Genomic DNA, 18,832 nt, shown 5'->3' on the forward strand with positions numbered 1-18,832 from the left:
CGCAGCCGCCGCGGCCCCGGGCGCCCGCTCCGTTTCCCTCTCGAGGTGGGGGACCGCGCCGGAATGGCACACAAAGCCCCGAGGCTGGCCTGGGGCTCCCAACACCGAGGGACCCCACGTGCGCCTCCCCACGCCCCGCCACGTGGAGGGACACGGTCCCCGACACCCCTTCCCCGGCGTCCTCGGGGCGCCGTGGGCCTCGGGACGGCCTCCTCAGCTGGGCCGCGCCCTGTCCGGGTGGCAGGGGCGGTCCTGGAGTTTGGAACCAATGTCACTGGGGGCCGGGTCCGTCAGGGTTCGTGGAGGCGGCCTAGGCCCACCCCCTCGCGTTTGACAGGTGGGGAAATCTGGAGCGCTCCGGGGAAGAGAAGACCAGCGGACTTTGAGCACCCCCACCCCGCAGCCTGCCTGTCTCGGGGCAACCCCAGGCCCTGGTGGCTTGGACACCAGGTGGCAGGACCCTAGGCCAGCAGTTGTGGGGACCTAAGGGACCTTTGGCTGTCTTCGGTCTGCCCTTTGACCACCCCCACCGCACCTCTTGTCTCAGCCGGAGCCTCACAGGCTTGGTCCTTCTGACCTAAATTCACCTCGGGGTTGCAGTATGCTGTGAATGCGGAGAGGCGTCCGCCTGACTCTCAGGGACGCTGGACCCAGCCCCTCTCAGCATTGGGGCTCGGTGCCTGGGGTGCCACCCGATCCAGCCTTGAGCTTTTCCTGGCTTTCCCTCAGCCCCTGCACCGCCTAGCTGGGGAAGTGGGGTGCTTTCACAGCTCTGCCATTCTGCCCCCCTGGCTGCTCTCACTTGGTGCTGGACAGGATGCAGCTCAGCCCCTCCAGCCTCCCCCAGAAGGTTGAGCTTTGGGGAGGGCGTCTCAGTGCTGTCAGCAAGAGAGGGATACCTGGCCTCCAGATGGGACCTGCAGCGTCCGTCTCCCTACAGGCAACTTTTACCTTCCCCAGCCTGGTGTTTAGAGTCCCCACGCAGGGGATAGAAACTTCAGGGGCCCTAGAGCTGTGCTGCCGTTTACCACTCCCCCTCCCCTAGTTCTGCCCCCAGAGGAGAGAGAAGAGGATGGCTTTATATTCCCATAAGCTCCTTTGTTCCTTGGAGGAGGCGGGGGCTGCAACAAGGGGAGGGCTTTGGGGGAGTTAGCCACCCTCTTTACTAATCACCCCACAAAAACATGCAGTTTCGGAATAAATAGTGTACATGCCATGCAAATGCAGCTTTATGGCAAGCCCCAGATACCCCTTCCAGACTGATGCTCATATACCCTTCCTGTAGAGGAAGCAGGCATTGATGATGAGGATGCAAAACGTATTTTTGTAATGAAGAGTAATAGCCATCATTTGATGAGCCCCTAACTTGGATAATAATAAGAATATTTATTTATTTATTTTTTGAGACTGAGTCTCACTCTGTTGCCCAGGGTGGAGTGCAGTGGCATGATCTTGGCTCACTGCAACCTCTGCCTCCCGGGTTCAAGCGATTCTCATGCCTCAGCCTCCCCGGTAGCTGGGATTACAGGCACTGCCACCACGCCTGGCTAATTTTTCTATTTTTAGTAGAGAAGGGGTTTCACCATGTTGGTCAGGCTGGTCTTGAACTCCTGACCTCAAGCGATCCGCCTACCTCAGCCTCCCAAAGTGCTAGGATTACAGGCATGAACTGCGACGGCCCTGGACAATATTAATCATAACAGTAATTAATAACCAACATCTATTGAGTTCTTGCTGCCTGCCAGATTCTGTGCTATGTGTTGCATGTGTTATCTCATTTAATGCCTACCAAATCCTACAAGGTAGAGAATTTTAACCCCATAGTAGAGATTAGGAGATTGAGGTTTACAGAAATCCTGCAGTGTTGCTAGGATTTAACCCCATTTTATAGAAGGGCTCAGAGAAGTTAAGTAACTTGCTTAGGGTCACACAGCCGGTGCAGGCATGTCAGGCCTTAGAACCTTTGTGCACCTGTTCTAAAGCAGAGGCCCTTGCAAGGCTGCCCTGAGCTTCTTGAAGAACCCAGGTATTTGTTTTGTTTTGTTTATTCACTATATCCGTGTTTGCCGATGCAGCTCTATGCAGGGTCTGTAGTACTGCCCATCCTTAGATGTGGCTAGTGGGCTGGTAGCCAAATACAGTCACTAATAACAACACACTAGTTCTCATCTGGGGGTGGTCCCACCCTCCTGGCAAGGATTTGGAAAAGTGGGGGTGACTTTTGGTTGTCATGATGCTAAGCACTCCTGGCTTTTAGTGTGCAGGAGCTGGGGATGCCTACTAAAGTGTCCTGTAGGCAGGCCAGGGCCACAACATAAAGAATCATCCTACCCTGGCCAGGCGTGGTAGCTCACACCCGTAATCCCAGCACTTTGGGAGGCTGAGGCAGGCGGATCACCTGAGGCCAGGAGTTCGAGACCAGCCTGGCCAACATGGTGAAACCCCGTCTCTACTAAAAATACAAAATAATTAGCTGGCAGTGGTGGCACACGCCTGTAATCCCAGCTACTCAGGAGGCTGAGACAGGAGAATTGCTTGAACTTTGAAGGCGGAGGTTGCAGTGAGCTGAAATCGTGCCATTGCACTCCAGCCTGGGGCACAAGAATGAGACTTCCTCTCAAAAAACAAACAAAAAACAACAACAACAAAAAATCACCCTCCCCTAAATGCCAGCAGTGCCACTTTTGAGAAACACCACAAGGAATGAGTGCTGTTGCGATGGAAGGAGCACAGGTCACTGAGGGTTCCGGAGAAATCTCCTCAGACTGGTGTGAATCTGGGAGGCTCCCTGAAGGAGGTGTCATTTGTGTAGAGCCTTGAAGGATGGGCCAGAAATGGGAGATTGGATGGGAGTAGGAGGGGAAGGGGATAGGGTGGGGTGACCTAGCAGGGAACTCTGTGCAGTAGCCAGGGGTTTCCTCTTTGAGAACCTCATCCTAGATGGAAGATGAGTGGCTGGACACCACTCTCAGGGAGAGGACCAGGCCAAGTGGGGTAGGCCAAGCCTGTTCTCAAGGCATTTTGGCTCACATTTTAACATGGGCCACAGAATTATCATTATTCTATCAACTCATTTTATGGAAGGTCTCAGAAAGGCTAATTTGCTTAGAGTCACCTGTGATCTTCTTCCCTCCCCAGGATACTTTCTTCTGGTGGTTATGGGAAACATTTCATTTCCTGATCCTGGGGATTTGGGGCAAATGCTATTTCAGATTTTCCTTTAAATCAGAGGGTCTTATATTGCTTTATTTATTTTCTTTTCTTTTCCTTTTTTTTTTTTTTTTGAGATGGAGTTTCACTCTTGTTGCCCGAGCCAGAGTGCAATAGCATGATCTTGGCTCACTGCAACCTCTGCCTCCCAGGTTCAAGCGATTCTCCTGCCTCAGCCTCCAGAGTAGCTGGGATTACAGGTGACCGCCACCACGCCTGGCTAATTTTTTGTATTTTTAGTAGAAACGGGGTTTCACAATGTTAGCCAGGCTGGTCTCAAACTCCTGACCTCAGATGATCTGCCCGCTTCGGCCTCCCAAAGTGCTGGGATTACAGGCGTGAGCCACCGTGCCAGCCTTTATTTCTTTCCTTTTCTTTTTTTTAAGAGATGGGATCCTGCTTTGTTGCTCAGGGTGGAAGGCAGTGGTGCAATCATAGCTCACTGTAGCCTCCAACTCCTGGGCTCAAGTGATCCTTCTACCTCAACCTCCAGAGCAGATGGGACTACAGGTGCATGCCACCATACCTGGCTAAATTTTTAATTTCTTAATAGAAACAGGGTCTTACTATTTTGTCCAGGCTGCTCTCGAACTCCTGGACTCAAGTGACCCTCCTGCCTCAGCCTCCCAAAGTGCTGGGATTGGATAACAGCCACTGTGCCTGGCCTATTGCTATTTTTCTTCCATGTTTTGCTTTCCTATTCACTTCTTCCCTTTGGATGGGATTAGAGAAGCTGGATATGGGGTTCAGGCCAGCTGGCTGCATGGTGCTGCTACAGCCTCAGCCTTGTGTCTGTGTCTCTTTCCTGACAGTTGAGGAAATTGCATTTCCCTTTCGAAATTGACCTTCTTTCAGGCTGTGCTTGTTACCTTACTGACCTGTTAGTAGAGATTCGTAAGGGCTTCTTTTCTTTTTTAAAAAATTGAGGAGGGCTGGGCGCGGTGGCTCACGCCTGTAATCCCAGCATTTTGGGAGGCCGAGGCGGGTAGATCACTTGAGGTTAGGAGTTCAAGATCAGGCTGGCCAACATAGTGAAACCCTGTCCCCACTAAAAATACAATAAAAATTAGTCGAGCATGGTGGCTTGTGACTGTAATCCCAGCCACTTGGGAGGCTGAGACAGGAGAATTGCTTGAACTCCGGAGGTGGACGTTACAGTGAGCCAAGATCGTGCCACTGCACTCCAGCCTGGGCAACACAGCAAGACTCTGTCTCAAAAGAAAAAAAAAATTGAGGTGAAATTCACATAATACAAGCTTAACCGTTTTATTTTATTTTATTTATTTTTTGAGACGGAGTCTTGCCCTGTTGCCCAGGCTGGAGTGCAGTGGCGCGATCTCGGCTCACTGCAACCTCTGGCTCCTGGGTTCAAGCGATTCTCCTGCCTCAGCCTCCCGAGAGGCTGGGATTACGGGCACATGACACCACGCCCAGCTAATTTTTGTATTTTTAGTAGAGATGGGGTTTCACCATGTTGGCCAGGATGGTCTTGATCTCCTGACCTCGTGATCCGCCCGCCTCAGCCTCCCACAGTGCTGGGATTACAGGCATGAGCCACCACGCCCGGCCTAAACTTTACCATTTTAAAGTGAACAATTCAGTGACATTTAGTACATTTGTAATGTTGTACAACCACTACTTCTGTCTAGTTCCAGAGCATTTTCATTACCCCCAGAAGAAACCTTGTACCCATTAAACTATCACTCTCTCTTTCCAGTGCCCCGCGGCCCCTGGCAACCACCAGCCCACTTTCTGTCTCTCTGGATTTGCCTGTTTTGGACATTTCATGTAAATAGAATCATGTAATATATGACTTTTGTGTCTGGCTTCTTTCATGCAGCATCATGCTTTCAAGACTGATCCATGCCATAGCGGCTCTCAGTGCTTCGTTCCCTTCTCCGGCCCAGTACCATTCCATTGTGTGGATGGGCCGCATTTTGTTTATACATTCATCCGCTGATAGACATTTGGGTTGTTTCCCCCATAAGGGCGTCTTAAGGCTACTTTGTCCATTCCTGTGTCTCTGTAGCTCCTCAGTGAATGAACTTCTGGGTGTAAGAGTTTTTTTGTCACTCTGTTTGGAGGGAGAAGGTGATGGAAGAAAGGTTTCTTGAAATCACTCAGGAACCAGTTTCCTGACCCAAGGTTTTCAGGATTCCCTTCATTGAACCCTTACCTACCCCTCTATAAGAATCGTGGCTCCCCATTTAAACCCATTGCTGGCCAGGTGCAGTGGCTCATGCCTGTAATCCCAGCACTTTGGGAGGCCAAGGCGTGTGGATCACACTTAAGGTCAGGAGTTCAAGACCAGTCTGGCCAACATAGTAAAACCCCGTCTCTACTAAAAATATGAAAATTAGCTGGGCGTGGTGATGCACGCCTGTAATCCCAGCTGCTCTGGAGGCTGAGGCAGGAGAATTGCTTGAACTCGGGAGGCGGAGGCTGCGGTGAGCCAAGATCAGTGTGACTGCTTTCTAGCCTAGGTGACAGAGTGAGACTTTGTGTCAAAAACACACACACATACACACAAACAACAATAACAAAACAAACCCATTGCCTCTTGGATCAATTCAGGATCATTTCATTACAAGCATGATTTTTCAGGGACAGTCTTGATTTTATTCAGTTCCATTCCTTTCAGTTATGATGATTTTTTGTTCGTTTTTGAGATGGGGCCTCACTGGGTCGCCCAGGCTGGAGTGCAGGGGTGCCATCATGGCTCACTGCAGCCTCAACCTCCCAGGCTCGAGATCCTCCTGTCTCAGCCTACTGAATAGCTGGGACTACAGCCCTGTGCCACCATGCCTGGCTAATATTTTTAATTTTTTTGTAGAGACAGGGTCTTGCTTTGCTGTCCAGGCTGGTCTCGAACTCTTGGGCTCAAGTTATCCTTCTGCCTTGGCCACCAAAAGTGCTGGGATTACAGTTGTCCACCATTGCAACTGGCCATGTTTTGTTAAATGTAGGTCCCCATGTGATTTTGTTAGTATTTTTTCCAGGTAAGTAAATCCACAAAATAGAGATTTTGTGAGACTTTTTTCCAGGTAAGTAAATCCACAAAGTAGAGAAAACCAGACAGATAGTGCCACAGCCCTGTGGCCATGAGTGGAGTCAGCCCAGTCTGTCCTCATAGCTTTGCCAGGAATACTGGCCAAGAAAGCAGAAATGGAAAGCTGGCCTGAGAGGAAGCCCAGAAGAGATCAGCTCCTGCACCCTTCCATGTTGCAGATGAGGGAGGCGGAGTGCAGAAAGGAAGGGAGGAGGTGATCTTTGTGGAACAATTACCTTGAGCCACACTGTGTACTAGGGACTTCCATAGAGAAGATCGACTCGATAGCCACCTTCTAGATAGGTCTGGCCGGCACCATTTCACAGATGAGAAAATCAAGGCTCAAGGTCCTCTGGGATCTGTATCCTTTCCTGATGCACCTTCTCTTCCTGAGGTCTTAGGCCTCCCTTGGCTCCCCGCCACCCCCCTCCCTTTTTTTTTTTAAAGGCAGGGTCTTGCTCTGTCCCTCAGGCTGGAGTATGGTGGCATGATCTCAGCTCACTGCAACCTCTGCTCCCGGATCCAAGTGATTCTTGTGCCTCAACCCTCCAAGTAGCTGGAATTACAGGCATGTCCCATCACGCCTGGCTAATTTTTGTATTTCTAGTAGAGATGAGGTTTCACCATGTAGGCCAGGCTGGTCTTGAACTCCTGACCTCAGGTGATCCGCCTGCCTTGGTCTCCCAAAGTGCTGGGATTACAGGCGTGAACCACCGTGCCCAGCTTTGGCTCCTTATCCTGGCAAATTATGCTCGTTTTCTGATGGAGTGGAGTCCACCTTCCCCCGGGAGGTTATGGGATGGAAAGCATTTCTGAATAGTTTTGGACTCTGAGAAATAAGATTTAGAATTATTATTTGTTTTCTTCCCTGATTGGACCCTTTTCTCAACAAAACCAAAATAATAATAATAAAAAAGACATCTTTAAAATGATGTGAGTTCTGTTAGATTTTGTAGGGCAGACCCCTGGCTCCTGCTTTCCCCGTCAGAGATGTTACTGATGAAAATGGGAAAGGGATTATTTTAGCTGCCAGTGTTTTCGGTTTCAGTCATGTTTGTAGTATTGCCACTGAAGTTTTTTTTTTTTTTCAATTATGAAACATTTTAAGCATAGAGAAAAGCCAAAGTTTTGCTTTGTTTTTTTGGACTGGCTCGCTTTTTGGAAAGCTGGAAGGAGGCCCAGGAGGTGACGGAAATGGACAGAGTGGGGCGTCCCGGCTCTGCCACCTCGACCCTTCCCCCAGCCTGCTCTTTTGGTTGGGGTGGGGTGGGGTGGTGGTGCTGGTGACAAACTATGCCCTGGGGAACTGAGAAATGCTGGGACTTGGTTCCTGTCCCCCGAGAAGCTCCCAGGTGAGTGGTCTCGGAGCCTTTTGGAAAAGATGAACAATTCTGACATCCTTTCCCTTTTGAAAGGAATGAAAGAAAATGAGAAGATTCTGGTGTGCCCCCACCCCCACCCCACCCCATCCTGAAAGCTGCTGAGCAACTATTTTTATGTTGCCTCTTTTTATCCTGGTGGCTTCTGTAAATAGTTGAGAGACGGCAGTTGCAGAGATAAAAATGCTAATCCCAACCTGGAAAAGAGAGAGGGATGGTGGTCCTTGGAGGAAAGGGGGGTGGGAGTCGGTGGGGAGGCCAAGGTGTGTTGCCCCTCTGCCCACATGGCTTAGGCGTGAGGCAGGAACCCAGTGGGTGGGGAAGGAGCATTGTGGGTGGTGCCTGAGAGAAGCTTCTGTTAGAGAAGTTTAAATGGGGAACTAGTGTTTTGCGGGGGCCAGGGTGCAGGAGGGAGAACACACTCCCCTTTTTGTTTTTGAAATGTGCTTTGGGGTATTGCCTTCAAGGCTTCTGGCAGAGAAATATTTTATTTAGATTCATCCCGGACAGTTCTGCCCTCTGGGTCCAGGTGTGGGGACATTGGGCCCCGCACAGCTGCAGAGCTGGCCGCCTGTGTTCTTCTTGTCCCTCAGCTGAGGAGGCTTACAGCTAGATTTAGCATGATGTCCAAAAGGTGGGGAGGAGGGAGGGAGAGGGGCCGTGGGTGGCCCAGGCACTGATGCCTGTGGGTTTCGAGCTGGCCCTGTCCATCTCTGATTTGCCAAGAGCATGTTGGAGTAGAAGTCTTTTTCTTGTTCATCACAAACTGAAATTCCAGTTGTTTTCCAACCTCTTCCTTTGGTTCGGTGAAAGATTGGGAGGGATGCAGTGGGGGAAGAGGAAGGAAGGAAGATGGTTTCTACACTTTATTTCCAAATACCTCCCTCCCCCAAACACGTACCCAAACTCACCCACACATTCATAACTTCCTCACACTTCAAGGCTGGGGCTACCTGTGCACACCTGGCTTTATTTTTATTTTTTAAATTTAAAATTTTTTGAGAGCATTTCTGTGTTGCTCGGGCTGGAATGCAATGGTGCAATCACAGCTCAATACAGTCCCAACCTCCTCGCCTCAAGGGATCCTCCCACCTCAGCCTCCCACGGAGCTGGGACCACAGGTGTGCAGCACCACACTTGGCTAATTTTTTGTTTTTGAGACGGAGTCTTGCTCTGTCTCCTGGGCTGGAGTGCAGTGGCCGGATCTCAGCTCACTGCAAGCTCCGCCTCCCGGGTTTTACGCCATTCTCCTGCCTCAGCCTCCGGAGTAGCTGGGACTACAGGCGCCCGCCACCTCGCCCGGCTAGTTTTTTGTATTTTTAGTGGAGACGGGGTTTCACCGTGTTAGCCAGGATGGTCTCGATCTCCTGACCTCGTGATCTGCCCGTCTCGGCCTCCCAAAGTGCTGGGATTACAGGCTTGAGCCACCGCGCCCGGCCTTCACTTGGCTAATTTTTAAGTTTTTGTTTTTGTGGCGATAGGGTCTTACTATGTTGCCCAAGCTGGTCTCGAATCCTGGCCTCAAGCAATCTTCCTGCCTCGGCCTCCCAAAGCACTAGCATTACAGGCATGAGCCACCACCGTGAGTGGCTCACACCTTGCTTTAGATGCCTGACTGCGTGACTGGGGCCATTCTTCCAACGATATTTCATTATTGACTAAGTAATAGCTGCCTAAGAACTCTTAAGACAGTTGGCCCTGGCGAGCAGCAAGACAGGGGAGCTGCTTACTCTGTGAGCATCCAGGGCCGCAGGGGTCACTGGGCTGTGGGGCAGGCCACCTGGATCTCCTCCTGGTCCAACTGCGAGCCTGCCGGGCTGCCTGGATGAGGTCATCTCAACTTCTCTGAGTCTCAGTGACTCCATCTGCAGCCTCTGTTGCGTTGATTGCAAAAGCCATGTGAGAATGTGCTCTTATGACACATGGAAGCAAGGACGTGAAATGATATGCATACGCTATTTTTATTAAAATGTGATGCATATGGACAAGGGCTAGAGGGGAAGATGAAGAGTTAGCATGGTGGGATTAGAGATTTAAGATATTTTGTTTTAAAATAAATTGAAACCAGCTAGGCACAGTGGCTCATGCCTATAATCCCAGCACTTTGGGAGACCAAGGCAGGTAGATCACTTGAGCCCAGGGGTTTGAGACCAGCCTGGGCAACATGGCAAAACCCCATCTCTACAGAAAACACAAAAAATTAGCCAAGTGTGGTGGTGTGTGCCTATAGTCCCAGATACTGGGGAGGTTAGCAGGGAGGATCACCTGAGCCCAGGAGTTCAGGGCTGCAGTGAGCTATGATTGTACCACTGCACTCCAGCCTGGGCAATAGAGTGAGACCATGTCCTGCCCCCCGCCCCCCCCAGAAAAGGAAACCAATTGAGGGCCTTGAATTCAATAACTGCCAAAGTTCTTTCTTGGCAACAGCTTTTATGTAGTGAGCATTCACGCTTGTGCCCTCCTGAAGCACTCAATAGCTGGATGATTGTAGGCAAGCCGGCCAGGCTCCCTGTGCCTCAGTTTCCTCACTGGTGGAACAGGGATAATAGCAGGACCTATTTAGCCAGGCATAGTGGTGTGCACCTGTAGTTGCAGCTACTTGGAGGCTGAGGTGGGAGGAATGCTTGAGCCTGGGAGATCAAGGCTGCAGTAAGCCAAGATTGTGCCACTGTACTCCAGCCTGGGTGGCAGAGTGAGACCCTGTCTTAACCAAACTAAACCAAATCAAACAGTATCTATAACTCATAAGGTGGTTGTGACAATTAAATGAGATGACACAGGCTTAGAAGAGTGTCAAGCACTCAAGAAGGCTAGCCATTAGTATCACTGCATCTGCAACAATGCGATTCTTGTGTTGAAAATGCCAGTTTCTTCTCCTCTCCCTGTTCATCAGCCCTTCCCTGCCCCATCCTTGATGTTTTAAGATTAAAAGAAAGAAGCAGAGCAGTGTTGGAAGTGCTGGTTTCTGCCTGTCAAGGTGAAGGCTGTCCAGGTTGCCAGAGGCCTTGTAACTGCCTGGCAGTTTGGCCTGGATGAGAGCCCTGGGGTGTAGGGAGACAGCAGCTTCCCTGTCAATCAGCTCTGTCATTTGTAAGTCAGGGCCTTTAATGAGGGAAAACTAATCACGAAATAGCTTAAGCAAAAATGGAAATACGTTGGCTCATATAGTTAAAAACTGAGGTACGTGAGCTTCAGGCATGGCTGAATCCAGGTGCCTAAACAGTGTCTTTAACCTCAGCTCTTTTCCATCCATTACCTCTCTTCTCTCTTCTTAGACTTCATTCTGAGGCAGGGTTCTCCCCAGCCCCTGGTAGCTTTAGGAATAGATCCTCTGAGCTCTAGGTTCAACAGAAAGGACATTCTTTTCAACACTTCCACAAAATCACAGAATAAGACCCAATAGACTGACTTGGGTCACACATTTACTCTTTTTTTTTTTTTTTTTTTTGAGATGGAGTCTCACTCTGTTGCCCAGGCTGGAGTGCAGTGGCACGATCTCGGCTCACTGTAATCTCTACCTCCTGGGTTCATGCTATTCTCCTGCCTCAACCTCCCGAGTGGCTGGGACTACAGGCGCCCGCCACCATGCCTGGCTAATTTTTTGGTATTTCTTGTAGAGCTGGGGTTTCACCGTGTTAGCCAGGATGGTCTCGATCTCCTGACCTCGTGATCCGCCCGTCTCGGCCTCCCAAAGTGCTGAGATCACAGGCGTGCACCACCGCACCCGGCCTAATTTTTGTATTTTTAGTAGAGATGGAGTTTCACCATGTTGGCTAGGCTGGTCTCGAACTCCTGGCCTCAAGTGATCTATCTGCCTCAGCCTCCCAAGGTGCTGGGTTTACAGGCGTGAACTACTGTGCCCGGCCTCACATCTACTCTTGAGTTACCCATTTGACTACAGCAATTGGTACCCAGCTGGCCAGGCTTGAGTCACATGCGAATCTCTGAAGCTGATGGTGGGGTCAACCCTGTAGGGCCACCTCTCACATGGAGGGATGGCTTCCCGGACATAAATTGGGCTGCTGTTATCAGACTAAAGAAACGTCAACTCTAGGCCAGCTAAAGAAAGCTTCTGACCTTCTGAGTGGCCTTGGGACCGAAGAAATAAACAACTTCTAGCCAGTATTTACTGAGTGCAAGCAGTGTCCTAGAAGGTTCTAGGCCCGGGAATTCAGCTGTAAACAAGGAGGGCAAAGCCACAGCTCTCATGAGTTCGCCATGTCCATGTCTCTGTGCCCAAATCCTGTGCATTTCTCCTACAAGCACTTCGAGACCCTGTACCTTCGCTCTCATCTCTCTCAAACACAGGTCGAGGTCCCAGGAAGGCAGAGGAATGGGCTGCGTGCTCCCCCTTGTTAGAGATTTTGACCCAGCCTGGACTTTATTTAGGATGCAATATGTGGACATGGCAAGGCTATGCCTGTAATTGTTGGCCCTTTCCTGAAAAACTCAGCCCGGCCGGGTGCGGTGATTCACGCCTGTAATCCCAGCACTCTGGGAGGCCAAGGCAGGTGGATCACTTGAAGTCAGAAGTTTGAGACCAGCCTGGGCAGCATGGTGAAACTCTGTCTCCACCAAAAAAAATACAAAAATTAGCTGGGCATGAGATGTGGGCCCAGGGGAGGGCATGGCCCGTGGCAGGCAGCCTGTCCTCAGCTTTGGGGAGGCACTGGGGAGTGGTGAGGACTGTGGCGTGCCGGCCAGTGTGTCCGCTCCCCAGAGCTGTAGTGAGTGGTTGCCAGGATAGAACACAGGCCCAGTGCTATCAGTGTGCAGTTCTTCAAGAGAATCTGTAAATTTGCACTTTTATCTGAAACCTCCTGGCTCTGAAATGTTGGCATCTCATTCAAATCATTATTTATTTATTTAGCGACAGGATCTCATTCTGCCACCCAGGCTGGAGTGCAGTGGTGCAGTCATAGTTCACTGCAGCCTCCAACTCCTGGGCTCAAGCCATCCTCCCTCCTCAACCTCCTGAGTAGCTGGGACTACAGGTGTGAGCTACCATGCCCAACTAATTTTTAAAATTTTTTTTGTAGAGATGGGGTTTCACTATGTTGCCCAGGCTGATCTTGAACTCTTAGCATCAAGTCATCCTCCCACCTTGGTCTCCCAGAGTGCTGGGATTACGGCCATGAGCCACCTCTCCTTCAAAGAGCTTTAAACCTGGTGTAAGGCCACTATATCGGTGGCCAGATGTCACCCAGGAGTCACCATTTGCAACGTTTTTGTTCTAGGGACTATGATGGGGATGGGCTCTCTAAAGCCTGAGATGTCTCTATTGCCATCTGACAAGGGAGGGCCTTTGTTTTTGCGGACCCAGTCGTTTCAGTGGCCCCAAACTAAAGAGCACTGAAGGAGAGCCGGTTGTTAACAGTTGGTGTCACAATCTGATAACCCTGCTTAGCTGGGCTAGGGCCCTGGGTCTGGAATGTTCCAGCACCTCCTCCGCGGATGCAGCCGAGCCTCTCAGGTCCCCCCCTCGAGCTTTGGGAAACGCCTCAGAGTCTGTGGCCTCCAAGGCGGCCGGCTCCTCCGAACCCCACTGGTTGGGTGGGGTGGTGTATTATCTTCCTAGAGAAGCCGTGACCAAGTCCCACACGCTGGACAGCTTAAACAACAGAGGTATTAGGCAGGGTGTGGTGGCTCACGCCTATAATCCCAGAACTTTGGGAGGCTGAGGCGGGTGGATCACCTGAGGTCAGTAGTTCGAGACCAGCCTGACCAACATGGTGAAACCCTGTCTCCACTAAAAATACAAAAATTAGCCAGACGTGGTGATGCATGCCTGTAATCCCAACAACTCAGGAGGCTGAGGCAGGATTGCTTGAACTTGGGAGGCGGAGGTTGCAGTGAGCCGAAATTGCGCCATTGCACTCCAGCCTGGGGGACAGAGCAAGACTTTGTCATAAAAAACAAAACAATACAAAACAAAAGCGGAGATATATTCTGTCAGTTCTGGAGGCCAGAAGTCTGGGATCAAGCCTCGGCAGGGTTGGTCCCTTCCGAGGGCTCCGAGGGGAATCTGTCCCAGGCCTCTCTCCTGGCTGCTGGTGGCTGTTAATAATCTTTGATGCTCCTTGGCCTCCAGAAGGAGCACCATCTCCGCCTCCGCCTCCGCCTCCGCCTCTGCGTGGCCTTCCCCTCCGTGCTGCCAGGCTGTGTGTCTACCTTTCCCCTTTATTGGACTAGGCCTGTTGGACTGGGGCCCACCCTAATGACCTCATTTTAACTTCATAATCTCTGTAAAGACCTGTCTCCAAATAAGGCCACATGCTGAGGTCCTGAGGGTTAGAACTGCCACATAACTTTTTTGGGGGACACAGTTCAACTCACAGCAGGGTCTGAGCCCAGTCCCTGTAGCACTGCCCTGGGCTGCCCTCGGCTCTCGTCATCATCACCCACTTCCCACAAAGCTCTGGCCCCTTCCAGCCCCTCCTCCCCCACTTCGTTCCTGCTCCAGGGCTCCAGACCCAGGGAACTTGTTTCTGTTGCCTCCACTCTCCCGCCTTTTTTCCACAGGGGTCCTTCTCAGAAGCCGTTTCCCCTGCTGGGAACAAGTTCCTGCTCCCATGGTACCTGCTCACCCTGTAGGTCTCAGCCTAATAGACGTTCACCAAGAGGGACCTTCTTTCACACCCCACCTCCCTTCAAATCTAAAGTCGTCCCCTCTGGTATTCTCTTGGCTCACATCCTGGTCTTCTGCCCCAGTCTGTGCTTATAGATTCACTTGGGCCCTACTTTTTCTTTTTCAAGATGGAGTCTCACTTTGCAGTGCAGTGGTGCAATCTTGGCTCACCAACCTCTGCCTCCTGGGCTCCACGGATTCTCCTGACTCAGCCTCTCAAGTAGCTGGGGTTGCAGGCGCCTGCCACCACACCTGGCTAAGTTTTGTATTTTTAGTAGAGACGGGGTTTCGCCATGTTGACCAGGCTGGTCTTGAACTCGTGACCTCAGGTGATTCACCTGCCTCAGCTTCCCAAAGTGCTGGGATTCCAGGCGTGAGCTACCACGCCCAGCCTTGTGCACCTACTTTTAAATGTTGGTCCCCCTCACTGGACTGTCAGTCCCCTTGAGGGCAAAAACCACATCTGTTTTGTTTATCCAGCACATGATCATTGCTTTATGATTACTAGATGAAAGAACAAATGAACAAATGCATTTCCTTGAGGACCTCCGTGGGCCTCAGTTTCCCCATGTGAGACAGGGTGTGGCTGGCTGAGCCCATTTTCCCAGGGAGGACATTGATGCCCCGGGCAGGACATCATCCGTGGCCTTGGCAGGATCCTCGGAGCTGTTTTGGGCCTTTTTGTTGTGCTTGGAATGAGGCAACCTCAGGGGAGCCTGCACGGGTGTGTCTGGGCTTGGGAGCACCTCCTTGGCACCCACTGGCAGCTTGCCGCACAGGAGGTAGCGGACACAGGTTGGAAACAGCCCCTAGGAAATGAGAAGGTGTTTCCTGGAGGCCTGTGCCACTCAGCTTCCTGGCAGAGGAAGGAGCGTTTCCCTCATCCTGGCCCAGGTCCCGGGTCCATCTGCTCCAGGAAGGCTCTGGTGGCTCGTGATGAGCTGCCCTGTGAGAGGGAACAGGGTAGAGGCATGGCCTTGGGGGATGGCCTCTGCCTGGATTTCATGGGAAAGGATGCAGGGCCAGGGCTGACATTTTATCAAATTCAAGCAACTTTGCAAAAAAGTCCTCTCACTCTGCACCCCCTGGAATCGAATGCTTCACTGTCCTTCCCTGGCAGAGGGCCTGTCCTGTGAGGGTTACATGGCCAGGCGATTAGCTTGGTGCTGAATGCCTGATGAGAGCTCAGTTGAATGTTAGCCGTTGCTGTTTCCAGGCTAAACTATTGTCTTTTTGCATGATTTCTTTCTTCTGCACAGAGTGTTGGTAGCTTTCATCGGGTCTTTGTAGGGTCTGTGACCCCCAAACCATTCAGGACACTGGCCTAGACTCTGTAGGTGTCTGTGAGGCAAGAAGCCCCTGGATGCATCTCTTCCTGTCAGAGCCTGCGGCACTGAGGCCTGTGTCCCTGGGGCTCCTCTCTGCTGAGCTCTGGGGTTTCACGCCAGCCCTGCCAGCGCCGAGGTCCCTGCCCTGGGTCTGAGCCATCTCTCCTCTCCATCCTCCTCCAGACCACAAAGGCCGAGACTCCATCAGAGCTGTGAGGGACGCCCGGGCCAGATGCCAGCTTGCCAAGGAGGCCGATTAAAAACAGCCTTGCCGGGGGCAGATGCCTGGGTGCCCTTGGCCTGGTGTAGACTTCGATAAGCAATTGTTTTCCTGTTGGTGAGAAAAAAATAAAAATCTCCTTTGACTTTCCCAGGCACTGCTGGGCCTCATTTTCTTCTCAGGAACTCTTGCAGCCCTGTCAGAGGCAGCTCTAGGATAGGGGAGAGACTGACTGCCTACCCTGGGGGACGCAGGCCGGGCTGAGAGACACACTCAAGAGCAGACCAGCTTGCTTGGACATCAGTCCTCGTGGGAACATTCCAGAGCATAGGCTACCTACCAGAGCAGGCCGTGGGCATCTGTATTAGTCCATTTTCACGCTGCTGATAAAGACATACCTGAGACTGGACAAGTTACAACATAAAGAGGTTTAACTGGACTTATAGTTCCACGTGGCTGGGGGAAGCACCACAATCATGGTGGAAGGCAAGGAGGAGCAAGTCCCGTCTTACATGGACGGCAGCAGGCAGAGAGAATGAGGAAGACGCAAAAGCGGAACCCCCTGATAAAACCATCAGATCTCGTGAGACTTACTACCACGAGAACAGTATGGGGGTAACTGCCACCATGATTCAATGATCTCCCACCGGGTCCCTCCCACAACACATGGGAATTATGGGAGTACAATTGAAGATGAGATTTGGGAGGGGACACAGTCAAATCATATCAGCATCCAACAGGTATTTGTCGAAGTAATAGGTTTTGAGCACTTAACCGCGTGCCAGGCATGATTCTGAGTGCTTGGTTCATCTAATCCTATCACTATGGGATGGGCACCAACTTTACAGGATGTCAATGACCTTAGGCTGTTGAGCTTGAGAGGATCTGAGTTTCCTCTTCTAAGAGATAAGGATCGTGAAAAGGAGAAGTCAAGTAGCAGCAGCTAGGGCCACAGAGAAATATCGAACTTGAGTTGTATTTTCTCGTTGATGGGGAAGCTGAGACAGACAGAGTTGATGATTTCTTTCTCAGATCAGTAAGGGGGAATGCGGGACAGAGAAATAGGAGATAAAACCAACTGCTCCCCTCTCCTGACCTCCTGCCCCATCTGATCCTGTAGCATCCTAGGCCTTATCATCATAACTCCAATCATGGTTACAGGTATTTTCTTTCCTTTAAAGTTTTTTTTTTTTTTTTTTTTTAGACGGAGTCTCACTCTTACCCAGGCTGGAGTGCGGTGGTGCAATCTCACCTCACTGCAACCTCTGCCTCCCGGGTTCAAGTGATTCTCCTGCCTCAGCCTCCTGAGTAGCTGGGACTACAGTACCCACCATCACGCCCGGCTAATTTTTGTATTTTTAGTAGTGATGGGGTTTCACCATATTGGCCAGGCTGGTCTGGAACTCCTAACCTCAAATGATCTGCCCACCTTGGCCTCCCAAGGTGTTGGGATTACAGGTGTGAACCACTGCACCTGGCTTGAATGTGACTATTCTAGATACTTTATGTAACTGCAATCTTACAACACTTGTCCTTTAGCGCCTGGCTTGTTTCACTTAGCGTATGTCTTCACAGTTCGTCTGCGTTGTAGCATGAGTCAGAGTTTCCTTCTTTATTGTGGCTGCATAGTATTCTGCTGTATGGCTCTGCCACGTTTTGTTTATTCATTCATCTATTGATGGACACTTGGCTATACCTTTTGGCTATTGTTAATGATGTTGCTATGAGCATTAGTGTACAAGTATCTGTTTGAATCCCTGCTTTCACTTCTTTTGGGTCTATACCTAGGAGAGGAATTGCTGGTTATATGATAACTCTACGTTTAACTTTTTGGGGAGCCAGCAGGCTGCCTCATTGTAGTTTGAATTGGCAGTTCTCTTACTATGAGGTTGAACATCTTGCCACATGATTGGACTCTTTGGCGTTCTCTTACCACACACTCTGTGTGCATGAGTCAGGCCCGTGTCAGGGCTGGGACGCTGGGTTTTTCCCTTTTGTCTTTCCTGTTGGGCTTTTCCGGCCACATGCCTGGCATAGTAGCTATTCCATCAGTTCTTCTGAAAGGACTGTTCCGAGAGCACTGAGGGACAGTTTCTGCCTCTCAGCCAGATCCTCCAGGGAGCTCTGGCTTTCTGCTGTCTGTACCTTCCTCTCTGTTACCCCACTACTACCCAATGTCATCGGAGATACCATTTTATTCATTCATAAAATCTCTACTGAGCCCCCACTGTTTTCCTGGGACATCTAGAGAGGCCCTTTTTTTTCTCCTTTTTTTTTTTTTTTTTTTTTTTTGAGACGGAGTCTCCCTCTGTTGCCAGGCTGGAGTGCAGTGGCTCAACCTCAGCTCACTGCAACCTCCGCCTCCCGGATTCAAGCGATTCTCCTGCCTCAGCCTCTCGAGTAGCTAGGATTATAGGCATGTGCCACTACGCCTGGCTAATTTTTGTATTTTTAGTAGAGACGGGGTTTCACCATATTGGCCAGGCTGGTCCAGAGAGACCCTTTGTGATGTGGGTGACTAGCACGAAGTGGCCATCATCCACAGGTGTCTGTCCACAAATGTACTCCCTGAATTCCAGCGGTACCTGTGGCATTTGTCCAGCAGAATTTGTCAAACACGTTAACCAAAGGTTAATGTTCTGTCCCAGAGATGATAAGAATTGACAGCCTAAGGGGATGTGTTAATCTTTTTTATTTTTATTTTTTGAGACGAGTCTCGTTCAGTCTCCCAGGCTGGAGTGCAGTGGCGTGATCTCGGCTCAGTCACTGCAGCCTCCACCTGCTGGGTTCAAGTGATTCTTCTGCCTCAGCCTCCTGAGTAGCTAGGATTACAGGCGCCTGCCACCACGCCCAGCTAATTTTGTATTTTTAGTAGAGATGGGGTTTCACCAGGTTGGCCAGGCTGGTCTTGAACTCCTGACCTGAGGTGATCCACCCGTCTTGGCCTCCCAAAGTGCTGGGATTACAGCCTCTCCACCTTTTTAGAATAAGGGTATCTGTTGCAGTTCTCCTGTTCCT

General features: G+C 50.8%; 1 protein-coding gene across 5 annotated transcripts in view; it reads left to right on the forward strand.

Annotated features, from left to right (window-relative positions):
- The window catches only part of CAMKK2 (calcium/calmodulin-dependent protein kinase kinase 2, beta), a 56,748-nt gene that overhangs the window by 1,421 nt on the left and 36,495 nt on the right, over window positions 1-18,832 (forward strand). The gene's annotated exons all lie outside the window — the stretch shown is intronic.

The sequence above is a fragment of the Colobus angolensis genome, unplaced genomic scaffold, assembly GCF_000951035.1.
Source record: "Colobus angolensis palliatus isolate OR3802 unplaced genomic scaffold, Cang.pa_1.0 Scaffold28, whole genome shotgun sequence".
In the NCBI taxonomy this organism is placed as follows: Eukaryota; Metazoa; Chordata; class Mammalia; order Primates; family Cercopithecidae; genus Colobus; species Colobus angolensis.